General features: G+C 43.5%; 1 protein-coding gene across 4 annotated transcripts in view; it reads left to right on the forward strand.

The window, feature by feature from the left end:
- Positions 1 to 3,526: 3,526 nt before the first annotated feature.
- Positions 3,527 to 12,792, forward strand: part of WWP1 (WW domain containing E3 ubiquitin protein ligase 1) — a 186,437-nt gene continuing 177,171 nt past the window's right edge. For all 4 annotated transcript variants that reach the window (XM_050940711.1, XM_050940710.1, XM_050940713.1 and 1 more), the window contains exon 1: positions 3,527 to 3,680. The gene's annotated coding sequence lies outside the window, so the exon portion shown is untranslated. The remainder of the gene's footprint in view (positions 3,681 to 12,792) is intronic.

A 12,792-nucleotide genomic window follows, 5' to 3' on the forward strand; every position in this document is an offset into this window, starting at 1 on the left:
GAGTATTTCTCTTGCTGGTTAGTTTCCTTAGGAGCTAAAAAACATTAACACTGCTGGCCATGAATTCCATTTTAGGCCATGGAAGGCAGTCTAGGTTTTGAGTACTGCCATTTATACCCATTGACAGAACAATCTGCTGCTAGGAATGAAACACTGCAACTTCCCATTGAAGAGTAAGAAATTCCTAAATATTTCCCTTTTTCCCTATTGTTGGATGTTGTTCTTCATGAGCTTCTTCTTCCTATTGAAAAATATATTTTTTAAAATTACACCACCACAAACATGAAAAAGGAGCAAAAAGTTATTAGCCAAATCCAGAAAGGGGTGGGGCCAATGGACTATAAAGTTAGTCTCCAACTACAAGTCAGTCAGTCAAGTATATGAGGAATGCTGGGAAATAAATTGAGGAAACATAAATACAATAAACTCATTCATGCTCTTAGTGTTAAAATGTGGGTAAAAGAGTTAAGAGAAAAGGAAGGACTAGAGGAGATTAAAATCTATAGTTATAGGACACTAAATTATACTCAGAAAATAATCTCTGGATGTTGATTTAGAATTATATAATAAAATAAAGGGAAAGAAAGCCATCCTATATATGACAGATAAAGTTTGAGTTTATGTAATGGTAAATGGAATATGAATATGTACTGGTGGATCTAAAGATGAAAAAACAAGAGTGGTTGCAGCCTTTTGCATCCCTGAAAGTGAAGTTAAGAAATCTAAGAGAACATCTAATTTTGTAGCAATTATGACAGCAAAATTGCTGGGAATAATGTTAACATTAAACTGGATCTGGGACATAAGGGCTACCTTAGCTTTTATCTTTTTGGATTAAGTATACTGGTAATTAAAAGAGTTATCTCAGAAAGAAGGAATGATCTAATAAATAAGATATTGTTTTTGACAACAGAATTAGTACATTCAGGCATGTACATAGTTCTAACAGGGATTCCAGCATAAGCTGGGATATCTGGCAATGAAATGGCAAATAGAGAAGCAAAAAAACGCTTTAGAGCATGGAGAAATTGATATTAAGATTCCAGTGAGTAAGCAAGAATTAAAAGTTTAGTTAAAAAGGATTAAACTAAACTAATAAAGTCTAATGTATTGTATACACCACCACATGGGGAAGAGAGGTAATGGCTTAATGGTGCTAAAAATTCAGCTGGGAATGAATGGCAAGAATTGTGGACCAAGGGGAAAAGAGGAAGACTATGCTATGACGTATGGCGCAACATAGAGGATAATGCACTACTCCAGTTATGAAAGAATCAGTGACGTACTCATATTTAGACTGCTAACTGGTCACTGTTGTTTGAATAATAATTTATATTTACTGAATAGACACAAAGATGGGTTATGTAACACAGGTAAAGGCACCACTGATCACATGATATGGGAATGGACGCAGTGTTCTCAGAAAGGCTCTTTATGAAACATTTAGATGCTCTCAGGTGATAGAATATACTATGAGGGATTTAGTGAGACTATTGGGAAAAAACTTCTACTTTTTTTTAAGGATATAGAGCAGGGTAAGAGACTGTATTGGCATGAATGTATGGGGAATATAGCAGCTGGCAGTAATATACTCAGTAGATGAGCTGACTTTGCTATAAAGCAGTGGTTCTCAAAGCTGGTCCACCTCTTGTTCAGGGAAAGCCCTTGGTGGGCCGAGCCAGTTTGTTTACCTGCCGTGTCTGTGGGTTCAGCCGATCACGGCTCCCATTGGCCACATTTCACCGCTCCAGGCCAATGGGGGCTGGGGGAAGGGCAGCCAGCATATCCCACGGCCTGCACTGCTTCCTGCAGCCCCCATTGGCCTGGAGTGGTGAACTACGGCCAGTGGGAACTGTAATTGGCCGAACCTGCGGATGTGGCAGGTAAACAAATCGGCTCGGCCCACCAGGGGCTTTCCCTGAACAAGTGACGGACCAACTTTGAGAACCACTGCTATAAAGCATAAAAAAGAGGAAGAAGAAAGAAATCAGTCAATTCAAACCAGGATTTTATACTTAGACTTAAGATCGGAAGGTTGCCTGGTACTTTCTTTAACTTAAGGCTGGGATTTATAAAAGGATAGCCATAGTTCCTGAACTTTGTAAGTCAAATCAATCTATTACGTTTTTAAGTAAAGTCTGCTATTTTTTACTGCCTACAACAGATTTCTGAGTTTGAGTCTACAGCCCACATCTCCCATGCTACAATTACTGTGTAAAAATTCATATAAATACCCACTATTTTTAGTTTACAGAAACACCTACCACTGTATCTGATTAAGAGAGACTCTACTTTTCCGTTCTATTGTCTAGAAAAGCTTAGTTGAAAACATTTCTTAAAGATGAACAGCAAATGATTTTTTTTAACAGTCTGTAGCTTATTTTTCCAAATGAGTCCTCATAATGCCTAGAAATAATCTTAAAAGTGTTTTTTTTTGTAAACTTAGAAATGACAAATGTCTAATGGTACATGCTGGGGACAGGGTCTTGTTCCTTACTTTAAAGAACAAGGTGTCAAATCTCTAATGAATGAGTCCATTCCAAAGGCCTTATCTAAATACAAAAGTTAAAGTGGTACAATCTTCTCCACCACTGCAGGTGCAGTTCTATCAGTACATGTGCTTATACTAGTATAACTGCTTCCCTTAGGGGAAGTGGAATAAGCTGTACTGGTATAAGCACTCTTATGCCATAATAACTGCATCTGCACTAGGGTCTGTACTAGTATAACTATGGGGACTGTCTCTTTATTCTGTGTTTCTACAGTGCCTACATAGCACAATTGTCTGGGGCTCTTAAGTGCCAGTCCCATAATGCTTGGTGAAAAGTTAAACCTCTCAACCAGAATTGTAAACCTGGTACAAAATCTATATGCAGACTAGGCCTAAGCTAAATCCAGTCCCTTCCTTTCCCTTGGGCTCAGCTTTCACTCTTCTGTGCTGTCACTAGTTCCCTAGTATCTTGAAGGGCAGTGAATAATTTTTCCTTTATATATAACCCCGTTAACCCCCACACACTCTAACATACCACAGCTGCTCCAGGCCCTCCTACAACAACCGAGCCCTATAATCACCTAGTGGGTGGAAGTGGCGATGGGGTTTAACCGTATCCAAGGGGCACGAAGGCAGAGGCAGGCAGCTATTACCTGGTGAACCAAGTACAAGGTACCAGGGCCCGCTCGCTTAATGCCTCGCCCAGCACAGAAGCTGCTTCGGTTCATTGCCTCTAAACGGCATCGCTGCCTATGCCACGCTCACCCCTCACCAGCTGGAACCCGCCACGGTGATCAGGGCGAAACCCCCGACCTCCAGCTCCCGTCTCTATAGAGGTTGGTTCAGTTCGGGGCACTCAGTTGGTTCAACCCCTTGCAGCATAAGCCCTCGCCCCTTCCTTTCGCGGGAGAGGTTGGCCTAGTCCCCCCCGCAGAGAAGTTGGTTCAGGCCGAGGAGGCAGAAGCTGCTGCTCCTACAAGTTCCTGTTCCCCTGGCGGGCGCGCGCAGAAGCGCGCGCTCAGGGTCCGGTCGGTCGGCGCTGGCAGTTGGGGCGCGCGACGGCTGGCGTGGGGGAGGCGGTTGTTGTGCGCGAGCCGCCGATGCCTCTGCCGTGAGATGGCATCATTCTGTGCGGCGGAGGGGTGAGGAGCCTTGGCGGAGAGGGGGTAGCGGCGGCTTTCGTTCCACGGTAAGGACACAAACAGGCTCTGCCAGAGCCGCTTCCCTGGGGGTCTGGCCTGACAGCCCGGCTGGGCGAGTAGACGGGCGGCTGCGGGGCCCCTTCTCGCCTGCTCTGGAAGAGGGACGCGGAGCGGACACTTTCTCCTCCCACCGCTGTGAGGGGGGGGAGAGAGGGTGTCTCTGGGCCGACAGGCGCTGCCCCTGTCAGTGGGGACGCTCGGGTCAAAATGGCGAAGGGGAGCCGTACCAGGGCTGCCCCCCTTGGCCCCTGCTGGGAGCGCGGTGGGGGTGGCCTCTGGCCCTGGGCCCTTGCACCGCTGGGAGTGTAGGGGGAGGGTCCCTGTGGTATCCCGTGTCAGGCGCGTAACCTTGTTTGTTCCTTTCCTGGGTCTGGCCCGAGTCCGCGCTGAGCGTGTGGGACGCAGCAGGGCAGTCGTAGAGGCGGCCCATGTCTCTATACCTAGAGAGGTGAAAGAGGAGGAGAGGGCGATTGTTACATTTCTGTTGGCCTTCCCTCCGCCCCACCGGGGCAGGGGACGCCCCACACCTCTCCTGCGAAGGACTGTGACCCTGCAGCCTGTCTTCCCCGTCCTGCCCCCCACTGGCAGTTGAGATATAGGGCTCGCATATAGCGCGTGATGGGGCTGGAGGGAGAGTTGTTGCTGTTAATGCCCAAGTTAGAAGTGCCTGGGAATCTTTCTGGTGCTGTTTAACGTCTGACTCGTTGAGTAGTTGATATTTTGATTTTAAAATCTCAGTAATATAACAGAACGTTCACCAATTAATTGCTTTTATTATAAATGCTGTAGTGAGCTATTACAGCGTTTCACTTACTCCTTTCTATATACCTATCTTTATTTTTAAAACAAATCTAAATTGAACTACATTTTCAAGGCATTCATCTTTCTGTACCACCCATTTACACAAACATTTAGTTAAAACAATCTAGCAGAATAGGATATGGACAAAAATAGTACATGAATTTGTTACAGAATGCTTAAATCTTTGACAAAGTTCTACAAATACTGCCAAAAGTTATTTTCATATTTCAGTGGTGATCCTGTATTCCTATAGAAAATCACCAGAAGGGTATTCTTGAGTAGATATCTAGGTTACACAATTATACTACAATTATCTCACTAGATTTTTGCTGTCATATATTTAGTATAGTTAACATGTGAACAGATGCATAGCACTTCCGATAAAAAATAATTCAACCTTACATTTTGCTTGTGATATTAACATTTTTGTTAGGGAAGGAATAAATTGACTGTTGATGACCTGTTATAATTTTTCACAAACTCTGTGAGATTTTCATTAAATGGAATTTGATAACCTGAGTGACTCACAAGTGAATTTCATCTACATATGAACTCAGTTAATGTATTTCAGTGTTCTACTAAACTATGATCAAATGAGGGGTGAGGGCTTTCACAGAATGAAAGATTCTCATGGTTTTATTTATTTATTTTTGGGGAGGAGGTGGCTGGTGAAAACACCTTTCAAAATCACAATAGCTTACTTCAACTCATTCCTAAGACATGAGTGAAATGAGAGAACCAAAATATGCTATACTCCTGTTGCTTGTAAAACCAGCTGAATTTTTAGCACCGTTAAGCCATTACCTCTCTTCCCCATGTGGTGGTGTATATAATACATTAGACTTTATTATAATGGTCTGATCCTGAAAATGCCGCTGGATACTGTAGTGCTTTGTGAGTCATTCCTATGCCCGGTAATGTTTTTAGGGTTATGCCATTATACATCTGAACATATGCATATGTGTAAAGCTATTCATATGTGTAAGAGTTTGCTCCAAGTGGGCAGATGCTAGATCCTACAATCTGCAAATTGTGGGCCTCAGTTTGTATCTTTGAAGTTTAATGAATATTTTGAGGTAGTAAAAGTAATAGTTTTTAGAATCTGGTACTAAAAATATGTTAATGAAACAAATAAAATGTCATCAAACTTGTACACCAATTTGAGACTAGATTTAAAATGAGCTCTGTTTTGTTGCCTGTGCTAGCAGGGCACTATGGAAGGATCTCAGAGAGAGGTAATCTGCTGCTCCCCAGATCCTGGAAGGAGTCATGGAGACATAGTGGTCCTGTTGTTCTCCACTACTCTTGTCCTTTCTTGCTTTCTTGGCTCTGTGGAACACACTGAAAGAGGAGGGAGAAATACCTGCCTGTTTTGTTACCCCTCCTCCTTCTCAGTGTTCCAGGCATGAATGCTGAGTTGGAACACTGTCCCAATCGCCTTCCTCCCTCTCTCTTGAAAAGAAAATGGTGGAGGCTGAGAGAGGTCCTCTTAACCTTTCCACTGTTTTTCTTATTGTGGCCAAACTAGAGGGCCAGGAGATGAGTCTTCCTCCCACTTCTTTGCTCTTTTCTCAAATAAATTAATAAACTTGTTTTAATATTTAGAAATTAATAAATTAAACAGACTTTACAGAATAAAAATGGATATAAATTTAGAACCAAAACTAGGTGTTGAGTGCTCCTTTAAGATATCCATCCTAAAACTAGGATGCAGAAAATGAAGCCAACAGAAAAAAGGCAAAAAACTTTAAAAATCCAGACTGCTTAGTTGTCATTTCACTACTTTACTTGACCAACTTGGTAAGTAAGTATGCCACTTTTCCATTCAAGCTGAAAACAAAGCAATGATTACACTAATATATGAACTCTGTTAATAGGAATACTGTTACAGTTTTTTACTTGTATTACCTTAAAGTATGTAAATTATAAGTTAAATCTCCTTTTAAAACCTAGCTGTACTGTGTGTAACTTCTTGCATGCCCATTCTTCAAAGTCTCTCTCCCCCTTCCCTTGTTCTCCAGAAGTATCAGTCATGTTACTCAGTGGACTGTTAACCACTCTACTCTTTAACAACTGACATTTTCAGAAATTCAGAGATTTTCACTGGGTAGTTAAGACAGGGCTTGAAAAATGTAGTTGCCAGTAATAAATTGGAAATTTTCTGGGCCAAGTCGGATCCTAACCTATCAGCTTTTGCAAAATGTAACCTTTTAATTAATAAAAAATAGATTTCTAGCCCTCGTGTTTGCTTATGCAACTGATGCAGTGCAGCCTTCCCAAGTTTGCGGACAGGCAGCACCTGTGCTATGGCTGCTGTTTACAGCTTTTCCAAACAGTGGAATGAAAGTAATAGAGCTGTGGTCAGTTTCACTAGTTTCATTGCTGGTCACAGTGTTCTAAATAGCAGCAATTAAACTAATAAGAATCCTGTCATTTTTACTCTGCTGCATTTTATGAAAGCCATAAATCAGAGCTGCCAAATTCATTCTATACAGGAGGCTGAATTCCATGTTTAATTATGATTAGTGGATCAGAATATAAATTTAGGACTATCTATTATCTTTAATCCGCAGCCAAACTCCCACAGATGGTTGTGGGAGATTTTCACAAAGAACCACCAGGGAATGTGGCCCTGTGTAGTAAATAAACTTGTATTTTTATTTGTTTTTTTATTGTCATATTAAGTAAGAATGATTTTATACTCTCCTTTAGGATCACCACTGTTCTTGTTTTGTTTTTTCCTGCCTTCATCATCCTTTCCTTTTCTGTTCCCTATCTTCCCTCATCTTTTTTTCTCTATCTCTTTCAGAATCCCACCCCATTTCTCTTCCTATCAGCTCAGCTGATCAGCAGTGGAATAGTTAATGCTGACTTCTAAAGTGCCATGATTGTTGTGCATTGGCATTAACTACTGCATGTAACAAATGGCAGCAGGAGAATTCACATCTCAGGGCTTGTCTACATCAGAAAGTTGCAGCGCTGGTGAGGGAGTTACAGCGCTGCAACTTAGGAGGTGTACACATCTGCAGGGCACCACCAGCGCTGCAACTCCCTGTTTGCAGCGCTGGCCGTACTCCCGTTTTGTCTCGGGTGTAGAGGATCCAGCGCTGGTGATCCAGCGCTGGTAATCAAGTATAGACACTTACCAGCGCTTTTCTTGACCTCCGTGGAATAAGCAGGTATCCCAGCATACCTGAGGAAGCCTCTGGTAATCAAGCTGGTCTCCTTCCCCGGCTTGCTCTCGCGTTCCCCGAACCCCGAGCAAGCAGGTCTCCTTCCCTGCGGTTTGCAGGGTGGTTCCGGGAACGCGAGAGCAAACCGGGGAAGGAGACCAGCTTCGCCGCGGTTTGCTCTCGCGTTCCGCGAACCACCCTGCAAACCGCAGGGAAGGAGACCTGCTTGCTCGGCGGTTCGGGGAACGCGAGAGCAAACCGGGGAAGGAGACCAGCTTCGCCGCGGTTTGCTCTCGCGTTCCCCGAACAAGCAGGTCTCCTTCCCTGCGGTTTGCACGGTGGTTCGCGGAACGCGAGAGCAAACCGCGGCGAAGCTGGTCTCCTTTCCCGGTTTGCTCTCGCGTTCCCCGAACCCGAGCAAGCAGGTCTCCTTCCCTGCGGTTTGCAGGGTGGTTCGCGGAACGCGAGAGCAAACCGCGGCGAAGCTGGTCTCCTTTCCCGGTTTGCTCTCGTGTTCCCCGAACCCGAGCAAGCAGGTCTCCTTCCCTGCGGTTTGCAGGGTGGTTCGCGGAACGCGAGAGCAAACCGCGGCGAAGCTGGTCTCCTTTCCCGATTTGCTCTCGCGTTCCCCGAAACCCCTTGAAGCCGCCCAACAGCGCTGCAGTGTGGCCACATCTAACACCACTTGCAGCGCTGGTTGCTGTAAGTGTGGCCACTCTGCAGTGCTGGCCCTATACAGCTGTACTAATACAGCTGTAACAACCAGCGCTGCAAAATTTTAGATGTAGACATGGCCTTTGTCATTATTTTGAGCTGTCTGCAGACTCTCAAAGGCAACACTGCATTAGTTACACTCAAGTCACATTTGGAAAGCCACCCCTCCACCCCCACCTCAAAATTTTTTTCTTAAGTGATGCATAGTTTTTGTTTTGTTTTGTTTTTTTATAAATTGTTATGACTTGTAAGCCTGCTATAAAAAGAGGTGGTATTTTCAAGGGAGCACTGGCAAAGGTAGTGGACACTCCACCACGTCATCTTGAGAGAAATGGGAAAGAAAGCTCCTTCTTCCTACCCGAAAAGCAGTACTCTAGGACAGTGGTTCTCAACCAGGGGCCTGGAGCTCTCTGAGGAACCACAAGCAGGTTTTAGCGGGGCCATCAAGCAGGGCCAGCATTAGACTCACTGAGGCCTAGGGCAGAAAGCCAAAGCTCCACCACATGGGACTGAAGCCCGGAACCCTGCCAGGGCCTCAGGATTGTAGCCGAAGCCTGAGCAATGTAGCTTTGTGGGGGCTTGTGTGGCATGGGGCCCCAGGTAGATGCCCTGCTTGATACTCCCTAATCCTGGCCCTGGCTTTTATATGCAGAAAACAGTTATTGTGACACAGGTGGGCCGTGACATTTTTATTGAATGTTGGGGAGTGAGGGGCTCAGAAAGAAAAAGATTGAGACCCCTGCTCTAGGAGGGTGTTCAGCAGCTAGTAGTCAAAGACCTATAGGAAAGGTGGAGTCTATAAGTATGCTGTGAGGGCATCTTCATACGAATCACAGCACCTTCCTCTTTCCCAGTAGCAAGGAGTGATTTGGCTTCTCTCCAGGACTTTGCCATTGGCCCTGCTAGATTGACAATTCCCTTCATCTTCTATATCAGTCTCTGGCTAGTAAGTGTCTGTCATGTTTTTTAGACCTGTTTTAATATGTGACTTAATTAGAGTTTATCGTTGCTTTTGTGGCCAGATAAGGCAGAAACTGTTATTCCTAACAAATTAACTAAACCATATTTCAATTTACCACCATGTCATAACCATGAGTGTTTATCTATAAAACAACACTACTGATTCCAGGGAAACTATCTGCACTCATACATAAGAGCACTACTGTTCTACTGAGAGAGAAGTGCTAGGATTAAGTGAAGAGGAAAAATTAGTGTTTTGAAAAAGATACTTGAGAGAAACCTTTTATCCCTCCTATTACTTATGGATAATTAGTATTTAGGACGCTCAGGGCCAGATGGCATTTGACAATTAATTAAATAATTAGAGGAATAGGGTGACCACCTGTACCAGTGTGATCCCAGCTACTGTAGAAGTTTAACAACTTTTCTGCACTCCCTCATTTACCCTTGTTTCAGATAAGCCCCTTCATCTGTTTAGTGTATTGTGGGGCACTGTAATTGTGGAAGCACCTTTTAGTTTCAGTAATGCACTGTTTTTTCAATTATAAAAGTGCCAACAAAATAAATCTGTAGTTCATGAACTGATATGCACTTTGCTGCAGAGTTTTTCTTCAAACTTAACTACCATTAATAAGATATCAGTGATGCGCTTACAGAGATGTTTGATTGAAAAAACTTTCAAAAAAAACCCTGAAGTTAAGCATACGCTTGATAAAATTGTTTATCTGTTTTGTGGACTTTTTGTCGTCCGTCTCCTCCCCCCCCATTACTAGAATTTTTCTTGTTCCATGGAAGTATTCAGGAGACACAGCCTTTCTGATGTTGCTTGTATTCCATGTTCAGCACTTGGGGTCTTGGTAAATTTAACTAGGCAGCAAGCAGAATATGACAAGTTTTTTTCTGAACCACTCTCGATACCTCTTTATTAGCAGAGAAGAAGTTGATTGCTGCCTAACAATTATGCCATCATGATAGTCTTTTGACTCTTGTACCAGGATCAGCCACTACTATGGGTTCTCAAGACAAATTCATAGAATCATAGACTATCAGGGTTGGAAGGGACCTCAGGACGTCACCTAGTCCAACCCCCTGCTCAAAGTAGGACCAATCCCTAAATGGCCCCCTCAAGGATTGAACTAACAACCCTGGGTTTAGCAGGCCAATGCTCAAACCACTTTGGTGGCCTCAGAGTGTGGCCACCAACTCTTACTCACACTTTTTCCTAAAGTATTTAATTAGCTTTAGGAAAAACAAAAATATGCAAATATACACGTCCCAATCATTGTAATTTGTTTATTGCTAATTAGTAAGTCAGTTGTGAAAAGTGATATTACCAAACATACAAATATTGTTTTTCTCAGCAGAATTACTTAGCCCTGGCAAGCCTGGGGACTAATTAAGCCCTGGATGGGTGACAGTGAGGGCCAGGGGCAATGTGGCTGGTGGAGGCAGTGGAGGGACTGGAGCCTGAAGCCCTGTAGCCGGATAGAGCCCGAAGCCATGCGGCTGGAGCCTGGGGCCCACCATTGTGCAACTGGAGCCTGAAGCCCTGCAGCCAGAGCCTGCTACCCTGCTGCCCCAGGGCTGGAGTCCAAAGCCTAAGTCCCAATGTCCCTGAGAAGGTGGGGAACCCACTGACTGCCTGCTCCGCCAGAGTTGTACCCCAGGTGTCTCCAGAGGCAGGGCCCAACCCCTGCTGGCGGCCCCAGCAATCAACACTAAGGCAGTGCAGCTAGTAACAATGGAGGGGAGAGGCCGCTGCTTTGCTTCCCACCCCTACATCACAGCCCAGAAGACTGTGGCCGCAAGAAAACAGCTTTTGAGAAATGTTTCTAGAACTAGGTCCCTTTCCCTGGCTCCAGTTAGAGAAAAAATAGGAGTGGCCCAAAAAAGATTACAATAATGAAGATTTCCACAAGTGAAAATATTGTTACTTTTTAGTTTAGGGAGGAGCTAAATAAGAGGGGACATGATAGAAGTATACAGAGCAGTGAGCGGAATAGAGACAGTACATTGTCCATGTTTCCTTTCTTTTCTCATAGAACTTTGAGAAAGAGGTTAGTCAATGAAATTGAAAAGCAACCTAACTTTAAATTGTTTTATGTAACCTGTGAAACTCATTGCTACAAGGTATTGTTGAGCTCAATAGACCTACTAGGGTTAAAAATAAGGATTAGACTTTTATGTAGATAAAGTGAGTTACATAAAATATAATTTAAAAAATTAGTAATATAGTGCCCTCCTGTTTCAGGGGATATGCTGGCCTCTTATGAGGAAGAAAATCTTTCCTGGGGCCAAGTTATTCCACAGTTGTACAGGATATTTTGCATTTCTGCGATCAGACAACATTGATCTGATCTCTTATAGTGATTCCTGCATGTCACTGTTTGGCCCTGAAGTTAGAACTTTTTGTTTAAAAGCTGATAATTCAAAATGCTCTAAAATCCACATGCATGTTCAGATTCATATCCAAACTCACTCCACATAAGGTGTGGGATACAGATATAGGAGTAAGTGTGGGATCATTTGCTCAAGAATTTCTTCATATATAACACCCCACATCCTCAATAAGTAGCTGATTTTAATGTTCAGAGTGCTCTAAAACCCTTCTGCATATGGAGTGTGTCTTGAAAAATGGCATGCAGCAAAGATGGTGGTTTGACCTTTTGATATAAATTAGGAATAACTTGGTCAAGGGATTCCTGAGATACTTCATCCTATCCCTCCCTCTCCTCACCGCCATATGAACTGTCTTTAATTTTCAAAGTGCTCTAAAATTCACATGCATAGAGAAATTGTCTTGAAAATTGGTATACAGAAGGAAGGGACTGGGATAGAGACTATGGAGCAAATTTTGGTGTCATTTGTTCAAGGAGTTTCTGAGACAGAGGTTCCCCCTAGATTGAGCTGCTTTTAAAATCTTCAGATTCTATAACTTTCTTAATGCAGAGCTAAAACCTAAGGTGGCTGATCATCCGGTAGCGTATAGCTGGATTATGCCAAGTTTAGATACTCAGTGGTAATTAGAACCAGTTTACACATATTTCAAAAGTTACTGTACTACAAATACTTTGGTATATCAGTGTGCATCTCTGCAAGCAGTCTGAGCCATTGCTTCCTCTGGAATATTTCTGAGTGATGCTCACTGAGCAATGTATTCACATGGTGGCTCAGGGGAACAGGCATTGACTCTTGAACTTAATCCTCTCCTTGGGCAATATGCATGCTGTGCACATTAGTGCTCTCAAATTGCCTTTTGCTTGGTGTAGGGCCACAGAAGGGCTCCTCTTTTGGAAGTGTGAGTGGTGTGTGCAATATTGAAAAGGTTAAGCACATCAGAAGTATATCCCCACTACCATCTACCTGTCTGCCTAAGTGGCATTCTAGGACAGTTTGGGCAGTACTGTCTGGGATCTGAAACTTGGTATGGTTGTGTGGGATGAATTGTCAT

The sequence above is a fragment of the Gopherus flavomarginatus genome, chromosome 2 (assembly GCF_025201925.1).
Source record: "Gopherus flavomarginatus isolate rGopFla2 chromosome 2, rGopFla2.mat.asm, whole genome shotgun sequence".
NCBI lineage: Eukaryota > Metazoa > Chordata > Testudines > Testudinidae > Gopherus > Gopherus flavomarginatus.